The following is a 27,037-nucleotide window of genomic DNA, read 5'->3' on the forward strand; positions in this document are numbered from 1 at the left end:
AACCATCCCCGTTGCCGCCCCTGCCGGCCAGGCCTGTCCAGCAGCTCCTCTCTCTGTGGCCCTGACCCTCCGGGGCTGACACCGGCTCCAAGCCGTGCACCTCCTCCGAGGGGCCTGCTTACCACGTCCAGCCAGCTCCCTGCCCCTTACACTGCTGTCACCTCGATAGCCCGCCTGACTCCTGGACCAAGAAGGGCCCGGGCCGTCATCTCCGCCAGCTCATCTGCACCTCCCATCCCAGGGCAGCCCAGGAAGGCCCAGTGATGAGTTCTCCCGCCTTCTACCCAACCAATCAAATCCCCTGCTGTAGGTCCAGGTGACTGAATGTCCCAGTTTGCCTGGGAGTGAGGGGTTTCCAAAGACACAGTACTTCCCGTGCTAAAACCAGGGAGATCCTGGGAAGACTAAGCGAGTTCGTCCCTGCGTAGACCCCGCACCACCTTCTCCTGACCCTTGGAGCCCCGGCCTCAGGCTCTCCGGCCCAAGGGGCTCGCTGTCGCCAATAAGTCCCAGGGGGGGAGCCACAGCCTCCTGCTGGCCTGAACCTGTTTGGGGGGGGGGGTTGGGTTGAGATGTCCCAATGGGGTGCAAGTCCCAGGTGTCCTGTGTCACCTCCTCCCCTGCTCTGGGCTGCAGTGTTTGGACAAGTCAGAAAATCAACAGGTAGCCTTTGGGTTTGCCCAGACCTACTTTGCCTCGTGTGCATCCGGCGTGGACCCAAGGCAGGTAGGCTCCACCTGGGGAGGAAGCCAGATAGAAATCAGCCGACTCGGGGCTCTCCTTTCGGATCTGTATTTATGGGTGCGGCCCCCCCATTTGTAAACACTACTTTCTGACTACAGAGTTAGCACGTACAACATAGGCCATCCGGAAAATGCCAGACAAGGAGGCCCCGAGGGCCCGATGGTTATGCATTGTCCGTGGTGCTAAGTGCTGGATGGAGAACTTCGGGGCTGCAGGGTCATATAATGGGGGGACCCAGCCCATTCTGGGGCGGCATCAGGAAGGTCCTCCTTTGTGCAAAGGTCTGAGACACGAGGGAGCGCAGAGTTGGAGGAACCAGGAGGCCAGAGAGACTGGAAGGTGGGGAGAGGTCGGGGGCCAGGCCACGATGGGGGCCGATTCTCTCCCAGGCCAAGCACTGCAGGGTGAGTGCCCGCCTGCACCAGGCTCTCCTCCCCGCGCCCCTGGAGGTGGGACTCATCCTCTCACAGGTCCGGCCAGCCAGAGCCTCTGCCCCGCGCTCCCAGGACTGGCTCCGGGGCCACGCCTGCTACAGGCCATCCTCCATGCTCGGGGGCCCGGCCAGCCCTTGAGGGTCCTGTGGGCAGCGCTGTCCAGCTGCGCAGCTGCTGCTTCCCCAGCAAGCAGGGGGTTCCGCTGGGCCTTGGAGAAATCACAACTGCAGGAATGCCAAGACGCCGGCGGAGAAAACATCTTCCTTCCAGTTCAGAGAGGACGACTGTAAATGATGAGAATAAAAAGGGAGAGTAAATAATTAAAGCTGCAGAGTGAGTGGGTCTTGAACCGTCTGCATGATTTAAAAACTAATTACTTGGAGAGTCTGCCCTGCCAGGGAGCTGCTGCCCGTCGCCCACAGCGCCGCCGCCTCCTCTCCATCCACCCTCCCCTTTACTCCCCCTCTTCCCCCCTCCCCCTCCCCCTCCCCGCTCTTGGGTAGCAGCGGCACAGGCAACAGTCCCGGCACATGGAGAACAGCCACGGCCTCTCCACCTCCCTGATTAGTAACGTCATCAGAGCCTGTTCCATGGAAAAATATTAAGTCCCCTGAAGGACACAGCCATGTGGAGTGACCACATGGACGCCATCCAGGAGGGGCTGAGTCTAGGGCCAGGATACTCAGGAAACCCCAGGGGCGACTTCGCCGGCCCAGCCAGTGTGGGTACCACTTAGAATCAGCCTCTGCCTCCCATCAGGGGCCCCACGGGGGGTGGGGTTTGGGGATGTGCACCAGATGGCATCCTTCTCAGCCTCGTCCTGGCTGGACATCTTCAGAATTTCTTACCCTCAGAACATCCTTGGCTAGGGTGCCAGGGGCTGGGGCAGCGGGCAAGGGGGAGTGTTTAATGGGGACAGAACGTCAGTTTGGGAAGAGAAGAAGTTCAGGAGGAGGATGGTGGTGATGTTTGCACAACAGCACAAATGGGCTTAGTGCCACTGAGCTGTGCAGTTTTAAGTGGCTGAAATGGTAGATTTTATGTTATGTGTAGTTTACCACAATTTGCAAAATGAGTGTTAAAACAAAATGTCTGCGTCTCAGCCCCACTGGGCCTGGAGCAGGCCCGTCTCTCAGCGGCGGATGTGGCTCCAGGTGTACCCCTTGGGTGATGGGGGTGCAGGGAGGGGGCCCCTGCACCTCGGCAGGATGTGGTGTGAGAGCGGAGGGGGGCCTGTCCCGGAGTAAGAAACAGCCCAAATCCATGAGGACCTTGCGAGAGGCTGCTGAGAGCAGGGCTGGCCAAACCACGGGGTCCCTAGAAGGCACAGAGAGATTGAGGGAGTGGGAGGGGTGACTGGGTGGGGTGTGAGGGGTGGGGGGTGAATAGGCACCTCCCAGCCGAGTTCCTAGGGCTGCCAGATTCAGTGAACAGAAATGCAGGACGCCCAGTTAAATCTGAATCTCAGATAAGTCACACGTGATTATTACTATTTATTTTTTTTTAGTATATGTATGTTCCAAACATTGCAGGGGATTTACACTACACTATTATTCATTATGTGTACAAAGTTCAACTTTAACCGGGTGTCCTGTGTCTCGTGTTGCAAACCAAGTTTTGGGTGTGACTTCTGTGAAAAAGCTCTGATAAGAGGGGTGAGGAGGTCTGGGTTCTGACATGACAGAGGGCTCCTGGGGGACGCTGAGCTGGCTGATTTGGCCTCTTGTGACTATAAAGTCATGTATGTGCAGGAAAGACAGTATGTATTGGGTGCGGGTTAAGGTGTGTGGGGGCAGTCTCTCTTGTCCTGAGCTGTATCTAATGCTGGGTTTTAAAATAAAATGTGGGGCTTCCCTGGTGGCTCAGTGGTTAAGAATCCACCTGCCAATGCAGGGGACACGGGTTCGATCCCTGGTCCGGGAAGATCCCACATGGCGCGGAGCAACTAAGCCCGTGCGCCACAACTACTGAGCCTGCGCTCTAGAGCCCATGAGCCACAACTACTAATGCCCACGTGCCACAACTACTGAAGCTGCGTGCCTAGAGCCCGTGCTCTGCAACAAGAGAAGCCACCACAATGAGAAGCCTGCGCACCGCAATGAAGAGTAGCCCCCGCTCGCCGCAACTAGAGAAAAGCCCACACGTGGCAACAAAGACCCAATGCAGCCAAAAATAAAATAAACAAAAATAAAATAAATATTTTAAAAAGTTAAAAATAAAATAAGATAAAATGTAACCCACAAACCTGGTTATAACACACAAGAGAACTGGAAAACAGTACAGAGTTTCCTTAAAAAACTAAAAATAGAGCTACCATATGATCCAGCAATCCCACTCCTGGGCATATATAACACGTATCTGGAAGAGACGAACGCTCTAATTCGAAAAGATACATGTACACCAATGTTCATAGCAGCACTATTTACAAAAGCCAAGACCTGGAAGCAACCTAAGTGTCCATCAACAGATGAATTGATCAAGAGGATGTGGTATATATATACAATGGAATATTACTCAGCCATAAAAATGAATGAAATAATGCTATTTGCAGCGACATGGATAGGCCTAGAGATGATCATACTAAGTGAAGTAAGTCAGATAAAGACAAATATCTTATGATATCACTTATATGTGGAACCTAAAAAATAGTACAAATGAACTTATTTACAAAACAGAAACAGACTCACAGACAAAGAAAAACTGGTTACCAAAGGGGAAGGGAGGGGAGGGATAAATTGGGAGTATGGGATTAACAGATACACACTACTATATATAAAATAGATAAACAACAATGTCCTACTGTATAGCACAGGGAACTATATTCACTATCTTGTAATAACCTATAATGGAAAAGAACTGAAAAAAAAGAATATAGATATACACATATATGTGTGTATAACCGAATCACTTTGCTATACACCTGAAACTAATACAATATTATAAATCAACTATACTTCAATTAAAAAAAAAAAACAAGAGAACTGAGCTGCCTGGTGGAAGGAGGGGATAAGGGCCCAGCCCCCCACCTGCCTGTCCCTACCCAGCCCACCCGCCCCGAAGGCTCGAGGGGAGGATCCTTCCTTGCTGCTTCCAGCTTCTGGTGGCTCCTGGCATCATGTGGCTTGTGGTAGCGCCGCTTCAGTCTGTGCATCTGTCTACGCTGTGTGTCTCACCTCTTCTCATAAGAACACCTGTCATTGGATTTAGGGCCCCCGAATCCAGTACGACCTCCTCTTGACTTAACTAAGTACATCTGCAATGACCCTATTTCCAAATAAGGTCGCATTCTGAGATTCCGGTAGACGTGAATTTTGGGGGACACTGGCCGACTACACTCATCATAGGCCCCAAGACTCCTGCACTAGAGCAGAAGCCTCATGAGGGCAGAAGCCTGTTGGACCCGTGGAAACGTCATAGGATTTCATTTAAATGTGCCTAGAAGGCCACTTCCTTAGGGGCTAGGAAGGTTTAGAGGGGGCCGACGTGTAGGCGCTAGTCTTGAGAAGCAGGCAAGGACCCAGTGTGGGGCCGGGCTCCACTTAGCAGCCCTTCAGGAGCAGCTGTGACCTGAACCTCTCCCCCCACCCTCCCACACGTGACCTGCTTCCTTGCATGTCATTTATTTTTTTTGGCCACACCAGGTGGCATGCGGGATCTTAGTTCCCTGGCCGGGGATCGAACCCATGCCCCCTGCAGTGGAAACGCGGAATCCTAACCACAGGACTGCCAGGGACTTCCCTGCATGTCATTTTTTATTTACTCCATATATCGTGTGTAAAAAACCAGTAGTATGTAAAATAGATATATTTTCCCTGGAAAAAGAACCTGCCCCTTCCTCCATCAGGCCATGACTGTGAGGGGCTGTCAATCTAATATGCAGGTGAGCTGCGTCTGGACTTTGACGAAGTTTTAGGTTCACCTCCCCACTCACTTTAAATGTTTTGAAGGTGGGATCAGGTCTTTCCCTTAAGTGCTTGGAGACAGCGTGAAAAGCATAATGTGTGTCTATATGAACAATGTAGGTGGGACACACCTGTATGCAGCTGGTGTGTCCGGAGCTGCCGAGGATATGAACATGGTATGTGGAGGGGGGACGTGATATTCAACAGGAGACCGCTGGTGTGCAGAGATGGGTGGTAATTCTCAGGGGAGGAGAGAACTTCTCCTTGAAACTTTAGATGGTACAGGTGGGAATGCTGAAAATAATGATGGAGACCGGCCTGAATCCAGTGCCTTCAGAGACCCTGGAAAAATTCTCGGTATTTCCAAATCAATTGGCTACAGGCCACTGCTGCTTCCACGTACAGGAAGTCCGCTACATACGAACCTTCAAGTTGCGAACTTTCAGAGGTGCGAACGTGCCTTCGCATGTACAATCACGTAAGTTAGTTTACATGTCCGGCCCGCATTGTCACTTGTGGGCATTCTCTACAAGTGGTTGTGCTTTTGTGTACTTACTGTACAGTGCTGTATAGAGTACAGTGGTACAGTATCTTTATTTCAAACCCAGGATGTCCGGAAGCAAGTGTAAAAGCAGCGGTGATGTAGCTGGTACTACTGTACTTTTCAAGGTACAGTACTGTACTGTGAGATTAAAAATGTTCTCTTTATTTTTTGTGTTTGTTTTTTATGTATGATTTGTGTGAAGAGTATTGTAAACCTATTACGGTACAGTACTATATAGCCGATTGTGTTAGTTGGGTACCTAGTCTAACTTTGTTGGACTTATGAACAAATTGAACTTATAAATGAGCTCTCGGAATGGAACTTGTTCGTATGCAGGGGACTTACTGTAGTCAAAAAAAGGCCAACATCCCAGTTCTGCCTGCAAACCCCAGCGCAGGCTACGCTGTCCCCCACAGGAATTTGCTATTACAGAACAGAAACTTCACTGGTCCCGGCCCATCTCTGCATTCCAGCGCTGCCCGTAATGGGGGCTCCCGAAGCCCCGCTCAGCTCCCTGCCAGGCTTCCCACAGAGCTTTTTGGCTTTTGTCAGCTCGAGACAGCCCTGGAAAACTGTGGAAGCTGAGGGGGTGTGTGTCTAATAAAGTTGGAACTCTGTAATTTAGCAATTACTGTAACCCACACTTGTAATTTAGGGGGTTCTTGTAATTCTTCTTCGTACTCGCTCTTCTAAAAAATATGCTGCTTTAATAGTTTTCTCTTTAACGCTGCGAACCAAGGCTGCCATTTGCCATCCCCACCCCCAGTCGGCTGCAGAGCACACAAAAGTGCAGATCGGGGTCTGTGCTGCTTTTCGGAGATTAGAAAGGTTAATTGAATGTTCAGCAGCTCCCAAAGGAAACCGAACTTGCTCTTTGCAACCGTGCCTTCCTCCGAAGGTCTGAATTCACCTAGTTTGATCATCGGTGTGGATGGAAGCCCACTGAAAGGTGTAATCTGCCCATCTCCCCAGGTTCTATTATTCAGCCAGTCCCTTTACTGCTCCCTGACGCACTGAGTGCCCCACTTTTGTTCCTCTCTCTCTCTCTCTCTCTTTTTTTTTGGCTACGCCACGGGTTCTTAGTTCCCCAACCAGGGATTGAACCTGCACCCTCGGCAGTGAAAGCGCAGAGTCCTAACCACTGGACCTCTAGGGAATTCCTGCTCCTCTCTCTGCATTCATGTGATTAGCTGTTTATTTAAAAAAAAATTTTTTAGATTTATTTATTATTTTTGGCTGCATTGGGTCTTTGTTGCTGCACGCGGGCTTTCTTCAGTTGCGGCAAGCGGGGGCCGCTCCTCGTTGCGGTGCTTCTCATTGTGGTGGCCTCTCCTGCCGCTGAGCACAGGCTCTAGGCGCACGGGCTCCAGTACTTACTGCGCTCGGGCTCAGTAGTTGTGGCATGTGGGCCTCAGTAGTTGTGGCACACGGGCTTAGTTGCTCCGTGGCATGTGGGATCTTCCCGGACCAGGGATGGAACCCATGTTCCCTGCATTGGCAGGCAGATTCTTAACCACTGTGCCACCAGGGAAGCCCCGCTGTTTATCTTAGAAATATTTTTGGGGGGGAAACTCCACGTGCCAGACACTATGATCCCTATGGGGAGCCTAAGTCCTAAAAGATGGGACTTTGTTGTCTGGTGGGGAAGACAGGTGACTGTATCATGACTACAGTTCCAGATGAAGTCGGCATAGAGGGCTGAGGAGCTGAGGGCATGGCACCCAAATCAGGTGGAGCTGTGCTGTGCAAAGCAGTGACGTGGGGATGCAGGAGCTGGGTTGTGAAGGATGGAAAGGGGGTGAAGAGATGAAGCAGGGGAGGTGGGAGCAGTCAGTTGAGGGGAAGGTGAGCCTTAGGACCTGAAGGCGTGAAGCAGCACAAGTGGATCAAAGGTGAGTTAGGAATTCCATGGAGCTGGAGGGGCGGCTGGAAGCTGGCAGGTGTGGGCGGGGGGCAGAACATAGGCAGGGATCATATTGTGAAAGCCTTGAGGGCTCATAACAGATACGGAAGGAACCTTTCTTGTGCGCTGTGTACTTCTTGTCATTCTACTGCGATCAGCTCAGAGAACATTTCACAAAATAGTCAAACCAGTCTCCATGACTGGGGCTGCCCTTCCCCTAGAAGTAGGCATAAGGGAATGTCAGGGGGCTCACCGGGGAGGTCCACAGATGGGTGGGAGACATCTTGCTTGGAGCCAGATTGCAAAACTTTTGCCACCTGCATTGCCACACCTAATGTCACCTTCAAAAGCATTCTTTTTTTTTTTTTAACAAATTTATTTTTATTTTGTTTTATTTTTGGCTGTGTGAGTCTTCGTTGCTGCACACGGGCTTTTCTCTAGTTGCAGAGAGCGGGGGCTCTTTGTTGCAGTGCACAGGCTTCTCATTACGGTGGCTTCTCTTGTTGCGGAGCACGGGCTCTAGAGCGCAGGCTCAGTAGTTGTGGCGCACGGGCTTAGTTGCTCCGCAGCATGTGGGATCTTCCCAGACCAGGGCTCGAACCCGTGTCCCCTGCATTGGCAGGCGGATTCTCAACCACTGCGCCACCAGGGAAGCCCTCAAAAGCATTCTTGACCGCATATATTTGCACAGGTGTTCAAATGTTTCAGCAGCATAGGTTCCAGATGGTGGAATAACTGGGCCAAAGGGCATGCATTTATAATTTTGATGTATATTGCCAAGTAATCCTCCGAAAGGTGGACCTATATATATGCCAAAGATGGATAGGACAGATCATCTTCCTATATTCTTACTGCACTGGATGGTCTCGTTTAAAGAGTAATTTGCCAAAAAAAAAAAAAAAAAGAAGAAGAAGAAGAATTTGCCAAACTGGGCTTAAACTCGTATTTTGACATTGAGATTTATTCTGTGGGAGTGCGATATAAATAGCCCTTGGGTCTTGGATGACTGGGCACCTCTGTATAGACTGAGAATTCATGAAGCCCATCAGAGCAGCTGCCATGGGATGTTCACACTGGTTATAGCCGCTATTGAAATTCTTTATGGAGTTATTTTATTTTTGGTACGTTTGACCTGCCCGTTCCTGAGATGTGTGTTGAAGTTTCCCACTGTGATTATGATTTTGTCAATTTTGAAAATTTCTAATTATATTTGCTTTACACAGTCCATGCTATGTCATTCAGAAAGTGAAAAGGCATGTCACCAACTGGGAGAAAATATCTGCAAAACATACATCTGACAAAAGGCTTGAACCCCGGATACATAAAGAATTGCTAAAATTCAATTAAAAAACAATCCATTCAAAAATGGGCAAAGCAACCAAAGCAAATATTACACAAAAGAAGATAACAGGCTATAGATACAGGTCAGTCGGCACGTCAACACCTGGGCAACTTCATTTGCCATCACATTGTAAGTGAAAACCACAAGGAGATACTGATTCACGTCCAATAAAATTAAGGCTCTGATAATGGTAAGTATTGGCAAAGATGTGGAACAAGAAGAACTCTCCTAATTTCCTGAAAGTTCCTTAATGGGGTTAAACATATGCCTGCTCTGTAAATCAGCAGTTCCATCTCTAGGTAGTTATTGGTTGTTTCTATGATCTCAGATCTGCCGTTGAGCCCATCTTGGGAATTTTTCATTTCAGTTATTTTACCTGTAATCTCTAGAATGATCATTCCTATTTCTCTACTAAAACTATTTGTGGAGTGGTCATCACGTTTTCGTTAATTCTTTGAACGTAGTTTCGTTTAGTTCTTTTTCTTCCCTCCCACATTCAGGTTAAAAATAGTGGTAAAAGATACATAACATACAATTTGTCATTTTAACAGTTTCTCTATCCTTTAGTTCTTTGAACAGATTTCTAAGAGCTGCCTGGAAACGAACCGCAGCGTCAGGGCACAGAGCCACTGCTGTGTTTCCCTGGATGTGGCTCGTGCTTCCCTGTTTGTTTGCATGTCTCATAACTTTTTATCAAAAGTGGACATTTAAAATAATACAGTGCAGTAACTCTGGATTCTCCTTCTTTTTTTGTTTTTGGACACACCATGAGGCTTGTAGGATCTTAGTTCCCCAACCAGGGATTGAACCTGGGCCCATGGCAGTGAAATCAGAGTCCTAACCACTGGATCTCCTTATTTTTCTGAGTTTTGTTTTTGTTTTTGACTCACCTGTAGGATCTGTTCCCCCAGGTGCATGGCCGCTCATGTCTGTTCTCACATTTTTGGCTTTTCAGCCTGCCGTTCTCAGAGTCACCCCTGAGTCTGCATTGCTTAGTAGGCTGCCAATGATTTTTTTTTTTTTTTTTTTTTTTGCGGTATGCGGGCCTCTCACTGTTGTGGCCTCTCCCGTTGCGGAGCACAGGCTCCGGATGTGCAGGCTCAGCGGCCATGGCTCACAGGCCCAGCCGCTCCGCGGCACGTGGGATCTTCCCGGACAGGGACACGAACCCGCGTCCCCTGCATCAGCAGGCGGACTCTCAACCACTGCGCCACCAGGGAAGCCCCAGCCAATGATTTTGAGTTCGTGAGCCCCAAGCCTCTTCCCTCTGGAGTGGACTCAAAGCCCTGCCTCCCTTGGCTCGTCCTTTATGGCGGCCTCCCTCTGGCCTCCCTCAGGTGCCCTGCGTGCACGTTGTTCCCCATTCAGCCAGGTATTTTGGAAAACTGATTTCAGGGCTCCCAGAGCTTTCTCCTTTCCAGGTTCTCCCTGGTAAATTTCTGCCTGGTTTGCTGCTTGTCTCAGCTCAGGATGCATTACAAAACCGTGGTTTTCCCCCTTGTCCCGAATCAATCCCCACCCCGATACAGCTGTATTGCTCACCTCACGCAGGGAGGGTGGGGTCAGCCCCAGGTAAGAAGACCACAGTCCTTGGTATTCTCACCTGAAGCTCTAGCAGTTTTCCGAGAACAAGAGCTTCTCAGCTTATCGTTTGCCTTTACTTGATTCCCAGTGCCCCCAAAAGGTTGATTGTTCGACAATTTTGTCCGGTTTACTACTTAAAGCCCAGAACCCCACCCTAGCCCAGAAGTACCTCCAACAGATTAAGGTTTAAACACCATAGGACTAGACAATCTCAACAGATACAGAAAAGGTACATGGTACAGTTCAATGCCCACTTTTGAATCATGATAATGAAGCCTTAATCTAATAATAATGATGGTCTACCCCAAACTGACAGCAAGTGTACTTACCGATGAACTGTTAAAAGTTGTGACTTTAAAGTCAGAAACCACTCTGGGTGTTTCAAGCCAAAAGGGATTGAATATAGGAAAGTAGGTGCTTATAAGATTAATGGAAGGTGGAAACAGTGGGAATGAGGAGGCATCACTAATTTCAAGCTCGTGCCCTGCAGCTGTGATCCAGAGGTCCTGGCATCACCACTGCTTCAGACCAGGCAGTGAAAGGTGGGCTCGGGAGCGAGAAACTCACTCATGAATCTCCACCACCACAGAAAAGAGTTAGGATTTCTCTGTTCAAAGATTACACGAGTGCATCTGTTGGCAGCCCCTAAATCACCCTCATCTGGTGTTCTGCAAAAGCCAGGCTGTCTGGGAGATGTGGCTCTTAGCGTTCTATCTCCCCTGACACAAAGTGGTAGGAATGGGTGCTGAATGAGAATACCCAGCGCAAACGGGCAGAAAAATTCTCCTTTGGTCTTTGGAGAGAATAATGGGATCTGCTTTACCTCCAGATGTGTCTTGAGTTTCCCTGGTCCCCAGCCCAGGTGAGGTAAGGGAAATGGCTCGTGAACACACACGCAACGTCTGACGTTTTACGGATGGCGCTGCAGAACATTTAAGCCTTGGTTCCGTCAGGCAGAAAGAATCCCTCTTAGGGATTTGGGCTGCTTTAATAAACATACCTTAGACTAGGTGGCTTATGGACAACAGACACTCCACTCACAGCTCTGGAGGCTGGGCGTCCAACAAGATGCCGGTGAGAGGCTGCTTACTGTTCATAGAACGCACCTTCTCTTTGCGTCCTCACGGGGCAGAAGGGGCAAGGGTGCTCTCTGGGGTCCTTTTTGTCAGAACACTAATTCCATCTGGGAAGGCTCTACCCTCACGACCTGGTGCTCTCTCGAGGCCCCACTTTCTAATACCATCCCCTTGGGCGCTGGAATTTAACAAATGAATTTGGGGAGAACACAGACATTCCGTCTACAGGGAATCCCTAATATTAAATAAAGCAGAAACCTCGTCCCTAAGCATGATGTTAGACTCCAGCATCTGACCAATGTTCATATCAAGGAGAGGGAAAGCTGAGGGGGCTTCCTGGAAGAGGAGGAGGGAGGATTACAGGGGACCGGTGTGCTCTGCTCCTCCCTCTTACTTCCCTGCCCCCACCTGGTGACTCAGTAGTTTCCACCTGCAGCCGCAGGCCTGTCCCTGCAGTGATGGTTGTGACGGCGTTAATGCAAGAGTCCCTTCAAGCGGGGAACCTCTCCAGCTGTGTCAAAGCAGTACTTGCTGTAGGCGCTCCCCTCCCCTGGACTCAAGTCTTCTGCCCCCTGCTTCCCTCACCTTCCAGGTGGACCTAATTCAGACGGACCTAACCCCACTGCCTACACCCACAGCTCATGCCTCTGGGGGGGGGGGTCTCTGGACCTGACCTCTGGCTCCCTTCTCTGCACCTGCCGTGTCTCTCCCCATCTGGCCCGGATCCTGCTGGGGGCCCCCCGCCCCGCGGGTCTGCTCAGCTCCCTGAAGAAATCTCCTGAAGATGTAGGTGCTCAAGTTGGAGGTACTGGGAGGGGTGCCAGTATCCAAGAGCCACCTGGGAAGTGGCCGCTGACAGCCGAACGGTTTAAAGCCCAGGCTGCAGTGTCCCCCTCCTGATTTTCAAGTTCAGTCTTACATTTCTCCTCAGAAGTGTCTTTTTTTGGGTGGGGGGAGGTTTCTGTGGCAGCGGCCCCGACCCCAGGGACTCAGAGTTGGAGAGGGAGGTTTAAGAGGCCCCTGCAAAATATTTTGGAGAACCGTCTTCCTCTAGCCAGGTTTTTCTAAACGGCTCTTAAAAAGCAGTGAAGATCCTACTTGCTTGAGCCTTGCGGAGCTCAGGGCTGGGAGCAGCCGGTTTAGGACATATGACGTGGATGTCGACCCCATGCTGGCAGTGAGAGGAGATGACAGCCTGTGCCAGGGTCCTCCCTCCCCTCCCCCCTCCTCCACGTGGGTGTCACCCCCGGTGCCCCCGCTTTCCTCCTCTGTAACGCAGCCAGAAGCTTTCAACCCTGTGGAGCCGCATCTGCTGCCGGCGATGGGCCTCCAGGTTCTTGAGGGAGAAACAATAAGTACATTTATGCAGCATTCCTTCCTCCCCGGGATCTGCGGGGCATCCCTCTCCCACGTGGATTTTCATGTAATTAATTAATATCACATTCATCAGAGCTTAATTCGTGTTCTTGTAACATACAAGGATTAAAAAGAAATCCTACCAAGAGAGCAGTCCCAGGCTCTGGCTTTCTATCTGGGCTCGAGGCTAACGAGCCCCTGTGATAATATTCTCACATCCCCAAGCCCCCCCATCCCAGGGCGCGGAAATGTTTACCACCGTGAGTGCCTCCCACGCTCAGAAGCACCACAGCCTCCCCCTGGAGCCGTGGCCACCCTGGGGTCCTTCCTGGGGATGCAGTCGGCAGCCGGCAGCCAGCCGCGGGCCCCGGGATGCTGCAATGCCGAGCGTGGCAGGGGCGCGGCCGTTTCTGGTGGAGCTGCTCTGAGGCTGGGGCGGCCCTGCACCTTGCTCCTACCCTCCCCGTTCCAGGTACTTTTTTAACCACTGTTTACATTCCCCTGCAGCCTGAGGGCTCCTTTGTGCCTGTCACTCCGCTGGATAACGGGAAAAGGAGAGGTGGCATCTTCAGGGTTTAGATTTTGCTTTATAATTAATTGCGGGCAAATGAGCTTAGAAGACCAGCATGGTGTGGGCTGGGCTGTTGAGGGCGACTGGACGGCGAGTCCCGTCTGTATGCCCAGGGGCAGCATCCGGGCACCGGAGCATCAATGCCTGAGTCGTGCCCGTGAGTGTGTGCACAGTCTGGGGGGAACCCGAGGGGCCAGTCAAGGGCTCTTGCTTCAACCAAGCCTCTTCCCGATGTCCTCCAAGCAGAAGACCCTCTGTCCTGTGCGTGGTCCCTGCGGCCCTTGTCCCCACTTTAGAACAAAGCACGGCTACTTTGGGAAGAGAAGAACAAAAGCTGGGAGGGTGGCACTCTGAGTGGCAGTGGCCAGGCAGCGTGCCCCGTCGTCGCCCAAGAGGCAGGTGCGCCAGGCTGTGGGCAAGCTCCCTGGGGGTGGGGAGGGCAATGCCAGGGCCCTGCCTTGGTTTGCCCCTCTGCTCCTCTCTGGGGCTCAGTGTGGCCAGAGAGGATCTCCTCTTCTTTCCCCACTTCCCACCCTGCAAGCCCTTCCCTCTTCCCTCCCCTCTGCTTTTTAACTTCTTGCAAAGTTTTTGTGTCAGCGCCCTGGCCTCCAAGTTGCCTGTCCTGGGTACTCGGGGCGCCCCTCTTTCCTCCACCCGCTGTACACGCAGCCACGCTTGGTGCCCGTGAGCTGTTATTTCTTCCCTCCCTCTGCCCCTTCATTTCACCATCCTCTTTCCCACAGCTTCCCAGGGGGCGGGGCCCCCAAAAGAGAGAGGGCATGGGGGGCAGAGGGACCACTGTTGGGAAGGAAGGCCCGCCCACCTGCCCTGCCGTAGCAGCTGCCAGAACGCAGAGCACCTGGTTGTCCCTCCAGCTGCCCGTGCGAGGGCCAGGGCCCGGCTGAGGAAACTTCTGAAAAGCCAGTTCATACAGTAGCAGAGAGCGTTCGGGAGTGGGCAGGGGGCACGCACCCAGGGGCTGGAGCATGCATCTCTGTCCTGGTGCAGAGTTTGAAATGCCAAGGTGGCAGCGATGAGAATAGAATAAACTCAGTGACAATGATACAGGAAACAGGGCCGTGGGCTGCACACACAGGTGGGGGCCACTGTGGACCGGGGTTTCAGATATGCTGCAATGATGCAGTCCCCTGGGAAGCGGGTCCCTCCTTTTCTCTCTGCAGCTTGGAAGTGATGGGCCGGCTAGAAAGCGAGGGTCCTCGCCCCTCCAGCCACGCCGCTCTGGGTGCCCCGCTTTTAGCCTTGATTTGTTCTGAAGTGGAGGTGGGGGCCCCAGGGACCGCGCTCTTCATGGTGACTATTCCTCTGGTCTTTGGGGGGCCAGGAGGACAGTGCTGTGGGGGCTGCCTGCCTGGCATCATTAGGGGGGCTGTCTGTCTGTCTGTCCCCTGCTGGTGTGGGGTGGCTGGAGGCGAGGGTGACAGATGAGGAAGATGTTTTCAGGAGAGCTGGTGATTTGACCTGACACATGTCAGATGGGCACTGGTCTGCCTGCATCCCCGCGGGGAAGAGCCGCCCATTCTCCCAGAGCAGGAGAACGGCCCCCAGGAGCGGGGACGGCTGCTAACGAGGCTACAGAGGGGCTGCCCGCGGGGGCGAGGACTGGCCTGGGGGTGCCGCCTCCTGCTCTCTGCGGCCCGGATGCCCTTCCCCCTGCCCTCCTGGCCACCTCGTGGGGCATCTAAGGTTGACTCCGGAAACCAGCTGCTTGCCTCTCTTATCAGGACAGTCCTCCAAGACGGGGATTTTCTGGAATGTTCCTTCTTCCTTTGAGGCAGTAGTTTTATTTATTATTATTTTAAAATCACCCTCTGGCATATTTCTCCTTAAAGATAAATAAAGCCAGTGGTCAAAACCAGGAGAGCTCTCGGAACTGTGCCCCACACCATTCCCAGGAAACCCTTCCTTCCCTGAGCAACGCATGTTTGCAGAAGGACTCTGTTACGGGCTGGGCCACGTTCCCCCCAAGTTCATATATTCATGTTGTAACCCCCAGGACCTCAGCTGTGAGGGTATTTGGAGAGAGGGTCTTTAAAGAGGTAATTGGGTTAAATGAGGTCCTTAGGGTGGGCCCTAAGGCAATAGGACTGCTGTCCTGATAACAAGGGGAGATTAGGACACACACACACACTCACGGGGAGGATCATGGAAAAGGAGGAGACGGCAGTCAACAAGCCAAGGGGAGAGGCCTCAGAGGAACTGACTGTGACCTTGGTCAGAGGGCACTGTGACCTTGGTCCAGCCTCCAGACAGTGAGACGATACATTTCTGTTGTTTGAGCTGCCCTGTCCTGGTGCTTTGTCAGGGTAGCTGAGCCAACATGTGCAGAATCTGTTGAAAAAAAATGAATCCAAAATGTATTTCTAAAGACACATTCCAGGTCCCTAAAAACCTCTGCTCTGATCGGAGGGGAAGCGCTTCACAAACGTGTGGCCGGGAGACACCACGATGCTCTTAGGAAGAGTTTCCACGCCCCACGCCCCTGACCAACAAGCTCCCCCTTAACGACGGCTCCTTAAAAATGTGGCCTTTTAAAAAGTTATCAACCCAGGGACTTCCCTGGCGGCGGTCCAGTGGTTAAGACTCCACGCTTCCACTGCAGGGGGCACGGGTTTGATCCCTGGTTGGGGAACTAAGATCCCGCATGCCACGAGGTACAGCCAAAAATAAATAAATTAATTAATCTAAGAATAAAAAAATGGTATCAACCCAACAGATCAACATTTCAATACACGTTTAAAAAGCAATTCTGCATCTGCCCACCTGTCAGAGGGGGTTGCCAGTTGGTTGCATAAATAATCAGCTTTTAAACCTGCTGCCTGCCGTAGCTCTGTATTTACCTTTATGATAATGTCACATCACCCTCAGTTTTAGCTACTAATGGGAATGAAGTTATTCCAGTAAAAGACAGAGGAATGAATTTGATAGAGGACAGACCTGCTTCCTGCCCACCCTTACTCCGTCACGCTATGTTTTGTTTTCCCAAACCCTGGGGAGCAGTTGAGAATGTTAATGTCCTTCCTCAAGCAGCTTTTTGTGTCTGTGACCCACTTCCTGATGGGGCCTCCAGTGTGGGAACCAGAGGATGTGGCCCTGCCATCCACGCGGTCACTGGAGAGGGAAGGGGGCCTGTGAGACACAGCCAGGCGTGGCTGCGCTGGGGGCCTGGGGCAGCCGGCCCTGAGTCCCGTCTCCAAGCCTCTCGGAATCACATGATCTCAACTGGTCCTCACAACCTCCCTCCTTTTCTCACGGAGGATTCCATGATGGTGCCACATCCAGAGATACCCTTGCCTTCCTTCCAATTTCCAAACCACTCGGGATCTTGTGCCCTTACCTCTTACCCTAGACTCGAGAGCACCTGAGAGCTGGGGAAGTGGATCCCACTATCTCCGCAGCCCTGGCCGTTCAGCACATCTGCCCTCCGCCCCTGCTTACTGTAGGAAACGAAAGAGGTCATATCATGCCCATTTTACAGACGGGGAGAGAGAGGCAGAGAAGTTCAGGAACGTGACCCTGGTCAGGCATTTGTGATTTTTATATCTCACATATTATCTGGTGCTTTTCCAAAAAATTCCACGTTGGAGATTTTGAGACATGAAGCCATTTGACAATGGGGTCATCGATCTAGGGAGGCACTAGTGCTATAGGTGTCAAGAAACTTTGCTTTAAGAGAACGTTCAGCCCGCATCTGCTTACCAAGTAGGTCAGAGATGGCTGCTTTCATTAAGAAAGCGTAGCTCTAAGATATCTCGGAAGGATGAATTCCTTAATGTACTTCAGATGGCTGAGGTCACACACAGCCCACTGGAAGGAATGCCCTCCTGCTTGGCAACCTGCTAGCTGAGCTTGTGTGTGTGTGTGTGTGTGTGTGTCGGGGGAGCACAGGTGAGGTGCTGTTACCTGGGCTTTCACAGGCAGAGTGATTGTGATATGAATCAGGAATGCTAAAGTCAAAGGAAATGGGGGAAATGTTTTTCTCTAACAGCAAAAGCAGGCAGGAAAAAAACCTCCAAAGTTTTACTTCTTAACTAGACGTTTTTAGCTAAAGGAGAAAAACACTCAAGTTGGAATCTAAATTCCAGCCAGTTTGGGGCCTGGGGGAATCTAACTGAAGGCTTCCTGAGTGGGTTTGGAAAGTCTCATGAGATGAACGTGTCTAAGTGTCTGGCCCTAGTCCCAAGGAGGGCAGGAGAGGTGGCCAGGCAGCAGGCTAGGCTGGGAGTGGCCTGCCCAGCACCCACAGGTGGGCTCAGCTGACAGCATCTCGAAGGCCAGGGAGCAAGTCCTTCCCTGACCATCACACCAGCCAGGTGTCTCTGAGGACCTCTGGGGCTTTCACAAATACTCCCAAAGTCAAACTCATCACGATGAGACCCAGGTCACTCAACAGCATTAGTCATTAGGGAAGAGTCCGAATCGAAAGGAAAATTTGATGCTACTTCACACGGACCAGGATGACTTACTATTTACAAAACAGAAAATGACAAGTGTGGGAAGCGATGTGGAGAAATTGGAACCCTCATGCATTGCTGGTAGGAAGGTAAGATGGTGCAGCTGCCGTGGAAAACGGTTTGGTGGTTCCTCAAAAAGTTAAATATAGAATTACCATATGATCCAGCAATTCTACTCCTAGGTATATACCCCGAAGAATTGAAAACAGGGACTTGAATAGACATCTGTACACCCATGTTCGTAGCAGTGTTATTCACAGTAGCCAAACGGTAGAAACAGCCCAAGTGTCTATTGACGGATGAATGGATAAACAAAATGTGGCCTATAGATACAATGGAATACTATTCAAATATAAAAGGGAATGAAATTTTGGCATATTTACAATATGGATGGACCTTGAAAACGTTATGCTAAGTGAAATAAGGCAGACACAGAAGGACAAATATTGGGTGATTTCACGTATACGAAGGAACTGAGTCGCTAAAATGGTAGAGACAGAAAGTAAAGTAGAGGTTCCCGGGGCTGGGGTGGAGGAAGGGGAGGTGGTGCTTAACAGGGACAGAGTTTCAGTTGGGGTAACGAGAAAATTTTAGTAGTGGTGATGGTGACACAACATCGCGAATGTATTTAATGCCAATGAATTGCACTTTTTTGGGGGGCCGCACCCCACAGCTTGTGGGATCTTAGTTCCCCCACCAGGGATCGAACCTGTACCCCCTGCAGTAGAAGCTCGGAGTCCTTACCACTGGGCTGCCAGGGAATTCCCTGAACGGCACTCTTATGAGTGGTTAACATGCTAAATATTATGTCATGTATATTTTACCACAACTTTTTAAAAAAGGAAAAAAAAAACCTAGGTCAGTTATCTAGTGAGATCTCTGGGAGGGGTGGCTAGATGGGTGGATGGGAGAGAGTGAGGTCAGGGGTCCGGAGACCCTTTGTGCTTGGGTACGGGGTTTGCCCTACCTCCCTGCTGCTGGTCAGGGTCTGGACAAGAGCCAGCCCCTGGCAGCGGAGCCTGGCAGCTCTGCCCCTAAGAACCTGTAGTCTTCGGAAGGAAATGACCTTGATGTTTCAGAAGCCCAGGAGTCCCTGACACCCTGCTGCCCACTCCACACCCCCGATCTGTTCCCAGGTGCCTGGTACATCAGAGCTCATTGTTCCTCAGGCCCAAAGCCGGTTTACCCAGGGTTCAAAGTGGACCATTTACACTTACCCTGGGGAGTGCATGGCAGAAGCAGCTCTGAGATCCTTTCAGAGAGACGGGCTTCCTGTAGAGGCTGATCGTCAGAACCAGCAGAAGGGCTTCCACATGCAGATTCCCGGGCCCAAGGCCAGCCTGCTAGACAGGAACGGCAAGGTAGGGCCCCGGACGCTGCCCCTGAATGCATCTCTGCTGACTGGTGCACAGCTGTGGTTAATAGGGAGGCCTGAAGGCGAGCTGGACCGGGTGAGGGTGTCGATACCAAACCCTGCCCGGGATCCTCCCAGGAAACTCGTGGCTTGGGTCTCTCCAGGGGGGGCTGGGGAAATCTGACCTGAGGATGCCGGGGTTTCCATAGCTGCCCCACCTGACCATGGCTAGTCTGAAAAGGCAGGGAGTCTGTGGGCAGAGATTATTCTTATCTCTGAACGCAAAACTTATTCTCTGAACACAAAACTCCTTGGGCTGAAAGTCGGAGCCTGGGGAACCATGGGCGTCGGCACCGCTCACCACCCCCGGCCGCTCCCCTTCCAGGCTCTGAATGAGGCGGCCAAGAACACAGCACCAGAGGGCCGTGGCCTCCACGGTGCCCTGGTCTCCGGGAAGCAAGGAGGTCGCTGCTCCCATCCCCCTGGAGCAGCGGGTGCTGAGCTGGGCGAGTGGCATGTACCGTTTGGGGAGCGTGGTCTGGGGGTCGGGGCAGCAGCCCCTTGAACACCCACCCTTGGGTTCCAGCCTAGCTTGAGGGGGGGTCTGATTGAGGAGTCCTTTCTGCTGTGTCTTTACATTAACCACTTGAGGAGAAAATGTAATTGGTAATAAATCTGTTACAGTGGAAGTTCCGCTGCTCCAGTGGCTATAAAAGTTAATTCCCGATTCTAAGCATTACTATATGGCTTTAAAAGTGAATTGACCTGTGGTTGGGTTCCTGGTTTGGGCCATTATTAGTAATTAGTGTAATCAAACAGCATCTCTGTCATGTCCCCCACTCCCACATCCAGCCCTTTGCTGACCTCACCGCCGTGTCTTGTCGCGAACTGGTTTCTGTGAAGTAATCAGACCTGGAAATGGGATGTGATGGGTCGAAGCTGCCTGCTGACTTGGATGGCCAAGAAAGATGTTTTCTTTCTACTCCCAAATGGTCAGTTTTGCTCCCTGCTTTTTTTTTTCTTTCGAGGTACTGTGTATGCTTGGGGATAACATGACAATTTTCCTGTTGGAGGGAGCTGCTGAGTGGAGAAGGACCCTGACGTCTGTTTAAGGAGGAGGGCTCCTTATTCTGGGGTCTGAGCGGGGAGTCTGAGGGTCTGGGGACCACATGCAATTGTCTGGTAAATGTTGTGTCCACGCACATGGACAAGCATTTATGTTCCCCTAAGGAAGTAAGTCAGTCGTCTTCAGCAGAAGTTCAAAGGGAATCCACGTCCCAAAGACTAGTAGCTGACGTTCACTGAGAAGCAATAGAGACCTGTGGCCCCTGACCTGGAGTTCATGACCTATTAGGGTCTGCAGAAAGAATTCAGGAAGTCCAGGAGCTTGGGTGAGGCAAATTTACATCTTTAGTTTCAGGAAACTTCTGAAATCGAGCATTTCCGTCAATTGTAAATGGAATTCAACACAGCACCGTGGCGTTCACAGCTGTTTCTCCACTGTATTAAAATTGTTGCAGATATCTCAAAATATTCTTACGCTCGTCATTACTAAGAAATTATGGTCGTTTTAAACCAGCAGCTATGCCTTATTTAATGCATTACTAAAGAAGAACATATATTATAATATCTCGCTTTTTAAAAAATCTTTTGAGAACTGGTATTCAGTATCGTTGGTTACCATTATAATTCTATGTCTTTAATTTTATACATTTAAATGGGTCCATAGGCTTCACCAGATGTCAAAGGGGTCCACGGCAGAGCCATGTTAAGAACCACTGGTGTGCACAAAAGCAAGTATGCCCATCTGAGGGGGTATCGTATCTGGGTTTGAACTCTACTCTCCCACTGCATAGCTGCCTGATATGGGCTGTGATCTCTCATTGCTCACCTTGAAATTGGAATGACAGCCACCACACAAGGTGGTTGGGGTGATTCAAAGAACTAGTACTGGTATCAGGCACTACATCATACTCTTTACATGGGTTATCTCATTTCATCCTCCTGCAACCCTATACATTTTGTCCTAGAATTATTCCCATTTTACAGATGGGGAAATTGAGGTCTATTTTAAGTAAGTGCCCGAGATCATATAGCTAGGAAGTGGGAGAACTGGGATTAAAGCCCAGCCCATTGGACAACTGGTCCCATGTGCCACACTGTACGGCCTTCCAAAAAAGCCAAGTGCTCTGGGGCAGTGGAGATTATCATCTGGGCCACTCAGGGTCTGGAGAAGGCCGGGCTAGAGTTTCTAGGCTCCTGAAGCCCTTATTTGACCTTGAGCTCTAACTAGGTGCCCACAAACAAGTGCTGTTGTGTGAACCTGAGGTCCAGACCTGCCCCTGATGCCCAGCCTCATCTCCATCCACTGCGCTGTGTTCTCTGCCCTCTCCCTGTCCTGGTTTCTCAGTAGTTCTCATCCAAGCCATGGGATTTGAAGCCTTGCTGCTTTCTCCAAGGACTTGCCTGTCAAGGGGAATTAGTTTGAGAGGAAAGGGAAATAAGGACTCGATGTGAATTTAAGGTAAAAATCTCCTGGATCTGAAGACAGTGGGTGTGACAGCCAGCGTGGGCCTCAGGGACCCCGAGGGAAACGCTCACACGGGTGCTTCACTGTCGCACTGTTGTGCTGACCGCGACCAGGGAAACACCTGCTGGGACCAATTAGAATCCTTCCTTCTGGACTGGTTTCATTTGCATAAACCAGAAGGCCTCCTATTCTTCGCTGAATGAAAAAGGTTCTTTCTCTTTCCCTAGCTGTCAGCTCACACATGGCTTCCCTGGGAAGCTTTCGCTGGCTCCTCAGATCGGGTTCTCCTCGTTTGGCTGCACTCATCACCCCCTCCGCCCCTCAACAACACCTCAACTCACTCAGTAATTCATGTTTACTTCCAGACTCCAGCACCAAGGACAGGGACTTTGCATCGTGTTGTCACCATTATACAACCAACACCTAGTGCATAGTAGGCATTATTTGCTCAAAGAACACATGGATTTCATTACACAACACCCGTCTGTCCCCATGTGAGCCAGACGCTCTGCAAGGGCCACTCTTGGGCCATTCAACAGAAGGCCTTGTTGGTACTTTCTTTAGCTCTTACCACGGTTTAGTCTCTCTGCTAGTTTCTGGGCCCACCCCTTAAGGAGCTTACAGCTGAGCTGGGGAGATAAGATGTAAGTCCTTGGAAAGATTCTTTTTAATTTGGAAAGTTGAACGTTTGAAGCCAGCATCCCATGAGACTGTGGGGTTAGGTTAGAGGTAGACCATGCTTATCCAATTTGGAATCTCTGAAGAGTTCCAGAAAGGGCTTAATTCTCCATCCATTAAAAAAATATATATTCTGCAGAGATTCTGAGATGCCGAGGTTAGGCTTGGGAGAAAAGCAAATGTCGAAGTGTCCAATGATGTGTTGGAGGGAACAAGTGGGAACTTTGGAGATAACGCCAGAGGGGTTGGGGCTGTCTTGGGGTCTGACTGAGCATTTGGTAGAGCACGGGTTGTGATTAGCTGTGTGCACATCCTGGCTCCCGACTCTTAGCTGATGGTGCATCCGGCCGCTGGAATTCATGGTATAAAGGGCACACAGTTGACATGTTCTCAGGTGCTGCCTTTGTCCCCAGAGCGTAGCAGAAGATGCTGGCACATCTAACGAGGAGCGAGCCGCCCCTAAACTGGAGGAGCGTGAAGACACCGCCCCCACGGTGTGGAGAACGCAGGTTGCCGGTGTGGGAACTTGAAGACACCAGCTGAGGCTTGTGCCCCAAGCAAGCGTCTGAAGGAGCTGGGGCAATTGCGCAGAGTGGCCATGGGGTGGCAGTGTGGAGCTAAATCCCTGATTGTGTTCAGGAGATAACACTGCTGTCTTGAGTTAGATGCTCCCTCCTGAAGTCAGGCAGGCTGGGAGCTGGGGCAGAAGCCGGGAAGGTTCTCCCTTAATTTAATCGACCTGTGCACTGAGCTGAGACCGTGACTGCCATCCTCTCAGGCTGGGTAGCTGCCCTTGTACAGAGGCTCCCGGGTGCTTATTCTGGGCTGGGAACACGCTGATAAAAAGTTAATTTCTATTTGCTGTTGCTTGGTAATTGGATGAACATGAAAGCAATTAAATATTAAAACATATAAACAAATAACTAAGTCACTGTAATTAGCCAAAGTTTGATCACTGTCATATTTATTTAAGAAGAGGTGATATGTCTCAGCAGGTGACATTTTAAATACCCTGGGCCTCTCTGGTGTTGTCTTTGGAGAATGCTGAATAATGTACTGAGAATTTAATTAAACCCTGTTATAAATCAGCTATGATGACAGGGAAATGACAGCCACATGTTGAAATGAGAATTAGTCCACAGCAAGGGATATTAATTAACTCCTTTTCTGAAGGCCTTTGGCACAGAGTGGCGTTAAAAAAAAAAAAGTGGCAGCCAGCGCTTTGACACGGGGAGGGACTGCGCCTGTCATTTCTATAATCATCATTATTATTTATGGCTGGAATTTCTTCAATGGCCAAAGTGCAGCTAATAACCACCACGCCATACAACAAGATTAAACAATTCTTTCCCCGGGAGCTAGGAGATACAGGTAGAAAATCGCAGCGTAAAAGGAAGCCGGGGAATGAGAGAGTGTCCCTTTGGAAAACACGAGCATGCGTATTATTCTCTTCCAGATTTGGACTCAGGGAGAATATACAGAGAGGTATTAGACATGGATGCACAGACCGCAGAGCTGGGAGACACCATGGAAACCAACTAGCCTAACCCCGCTCCCCTCACAGAAGAGGCTCAGGGAGATGTAAGGATTTGCCCTAGGTCACGGGCTTACTGGGGCTGAGTCAGGGTGCGCTGTGACCCTGAGCCCAGGTCAGTGGAGTTTCTGTGAACTCCTCCCCTGGGTTGTTTTTTAATATATATAATTTTATTTAGTTAGTTAGTTAGTTATGGCTGTGCTGGGTCTTCGTTGCTACACGCGGGCTTTCTCTAGTTGCGGTGAGCGGGGGCCACTCTTCCTTGCGGTGTGCAGGCTTCTCATTGTGCTGGCTTCTCTTGTTGTGGAGCACGGGCTCTAGGCGCGCGGGCTTCAGTAGTTGTGGCGCACGGGCTTAGTTGCTCTGTGACATGTGGGATCTTCCCGGACCAGGGCTCGAACCCGTGTCCCCTGCATTGGCAAGCGGATTCTTAACCACTGCGCCACCAAGAAAGTACCTCCCCTGGGTTTTGAAAGGCAAACTGCACAGGATGTGGATGTGGTGGGAATGGAAAGATGCTTCTGAGAAGGACGAGGCAACAGAGATGCTGTGTTTGTTCCTGATGTTGAGACTACTTGTGCAAATTGGAGCAGGTGTCTCCACACCCATGAGGACGGCGTGAGGTCTCTCCCACTCGGACTCTGTTGGCCTTGGCCCCCGGAAAGGAGGTTGGGTTTGAGGTGTTGGTTCAGTCATTCTTTGCCCAACTGTGAATACAAACACTCAGCAAATAGGAGGTGTCTTGTGCAGTCCCTCTGTGGGAAGAGAGACCTCATCAGTCAGAGAAGAATTGGGGCCTTCCCTGGCAGTCCAGTGGTTAAGACTCTGTGCTTCCTTTGCAGGGGGCATGGGTTTGATCCCTGGTTGGGGAACTAAGATCCCACATGCCCTGTCATGTGACGAAAAATTTAAAAAAAAAAAAAATCAGAGAAGAAATGGACCCTTCACTGAGGACCGGGCCAGTGAAACCACCTGTGCATCCCAAGACCTTAACAGGAGCCACGTTACTTGCTCCTTTGGTGAATGCGAACAGGGTCAGGGAACGTGCACTTTCCTTCCACCAGGAATTACAGTCGAGCCAACGTGTATCTAGAGGTGTGGATGCTACGTCTGTGTAGAGTCCTGGGTACTTGCTCCAGGAGCCATTAGCCAAAGCAGGCACACCTGGACTGCAGACTGTCACCCTATTGGCTCCCTGGGTTGGTGATGGACAACTGTATCAGCCAATTAAGAACTCAAAGGACTGGGCGGTCAGTTGCAGTAGAGATGGTCGTAGGTGGTCCTGACCTCATGTAGAGGTGGAGGCTTCCTGAATGGCCAGAGCAGCAGTCCCCGACCTTTTTGGCACCAGGGACTGATTTCGTGGAAGACGAGTTTTTCCACGGACGGGGGAGGGGATGGCTCAGGCGGTAATGCAAGCGATGGGGGCGGCAGATGAAGCTTCCCTCGTTCCCCAGCTGCTCACCTCCTGCTGTGCGGCCTGGTTCCTAACAGGCCGTGGACCGGTACCGGTTGGGGACCCCTGTTCTAGAGCATCTCCTTGGGCGTCCCACAGAGATGAGAATCTGGCCTTGAGGAAATTATCAGGACACAGTCTTTACAACATTCCCCAGGGTCGGAAGTGGTTGGTTCAGACAAAAGCCTGGTGTTTCAGAGAGCCGGCTGCACTGACTCCAGCCTTTCAGGTGTGTGTGTGCCTAAGTGTGTCCCCAGACGGTGGGACCCCCCACGGGTGCTCAGAGGAAGAGTGGCTGACAGCAGATGGGGAAGTTGTGCTGAGAGCTTTCTTGGCGGAGTCTGAGAAGCATTTGTGTGCAGCGGAGAACCACAGATGTCCCGTCGGTTTAGTTTGAATGATGTTATCTGGAAGGTCAGGGACTTAACAGAAGCTGAGCTTAATCCCCGGAGCCCTGCAGTCCTTGTGTCAGAGTCACCGACACAGAGGCCCAGGGTCCTGGCTTGTGGCGGGGAGCCCATCTCATCTGGGCCAGCCAGAGCCTACAACACAAGGCAGTAGCGTTTCTGCCGCTTCCACACTGTCTGACCGGCAGTCAGAATTAAAGGTTCAGGTTACTATTTTCACCCTAAGCCGTAGTTCCCATCCCGGCTGATCCAGAACTCGGCTGCTATGTGGCCTTGGGTGACATCTCACTGGGCCTGGGAAGGCTGGCAGGAGGGGAGCACAGGAGGAACCGGACGGGTGAGAGAGTCCCACTCTGTGTTCCTGACCCCACTGACCTGCAGAGCTCCGTCATGGAGTGCCAATAGTTACGGCAGAAAAAGGGATTCTGGGGTCACAGGTGTGTAGCCATACATCTGCCCAATGCCATACACTATAAGTCTTTCTTTGAAATTTGGGCTTCCCTGGTGGCGCAGTGGTTGGGAGTGCGCCTGCCGATGCAGGGGACACGGGTTCGTGCCCCGGTCCGGGAAGACCCCACATGCCGCGGAGCCGCCGGGCCTGTGAGCCATGGCCGCTGCGCCTGCGCGTCCGGAGCCTGTGCTCCGCAACGGGAGAGGCCACGACAGTGAGAGGCCCCCGTACAGCCAAAAAAGAAAAAAAGAAATTTCCCAAGCTCATATGCATAGGAAAGGCTCTGAACAGTCCTGCAATTGTGTTAACTTGGATTAGTAGAGTGAGTCACATTTAAATGATCACCGAAACAGCCCCACCCGCTTTTGTTGTTGTTCGTAGTACACTGTGATAGGCGGAATAAAGGCCTTCTGAACGTGTCCACATCCTAATTCCCCAGAACCTGCGAATATGTCACCTCATATGGCCAAAGGGACTTTGCAGATGTGGTTAAGGACCTTGAGATGGGAGGTCATTTGGATTTTCCTGCCCCCTAATCAAATTATGAGTCCTTAAAGGCAGAGACCTTTTCCTGTCTGTGGTCAGAGGGAGATGTGGCGACCGAAGAGTCAGAGACATGCAACGTTGCCGGCTTTGAAGAAGGAGGAAGGGGCCAGGACCCAAGGAATGCTTGAGAAGCTGGAAAACGCAAGGAAATGG

This window comes from Globicephala melas, chromosome 20, assembly GCF_963455315.2.
Source record: "Globicephala melas chromosome 20, mGloMel1.2, whole genome shotgun sequence".
NCBI classification, from domain to species: domain Eukaryota; kingdom Metazoa; phylum Chordata; class Mammalia; order Artiodactyla; family Delphinidae; genus Globicephala; species Globicephala melas.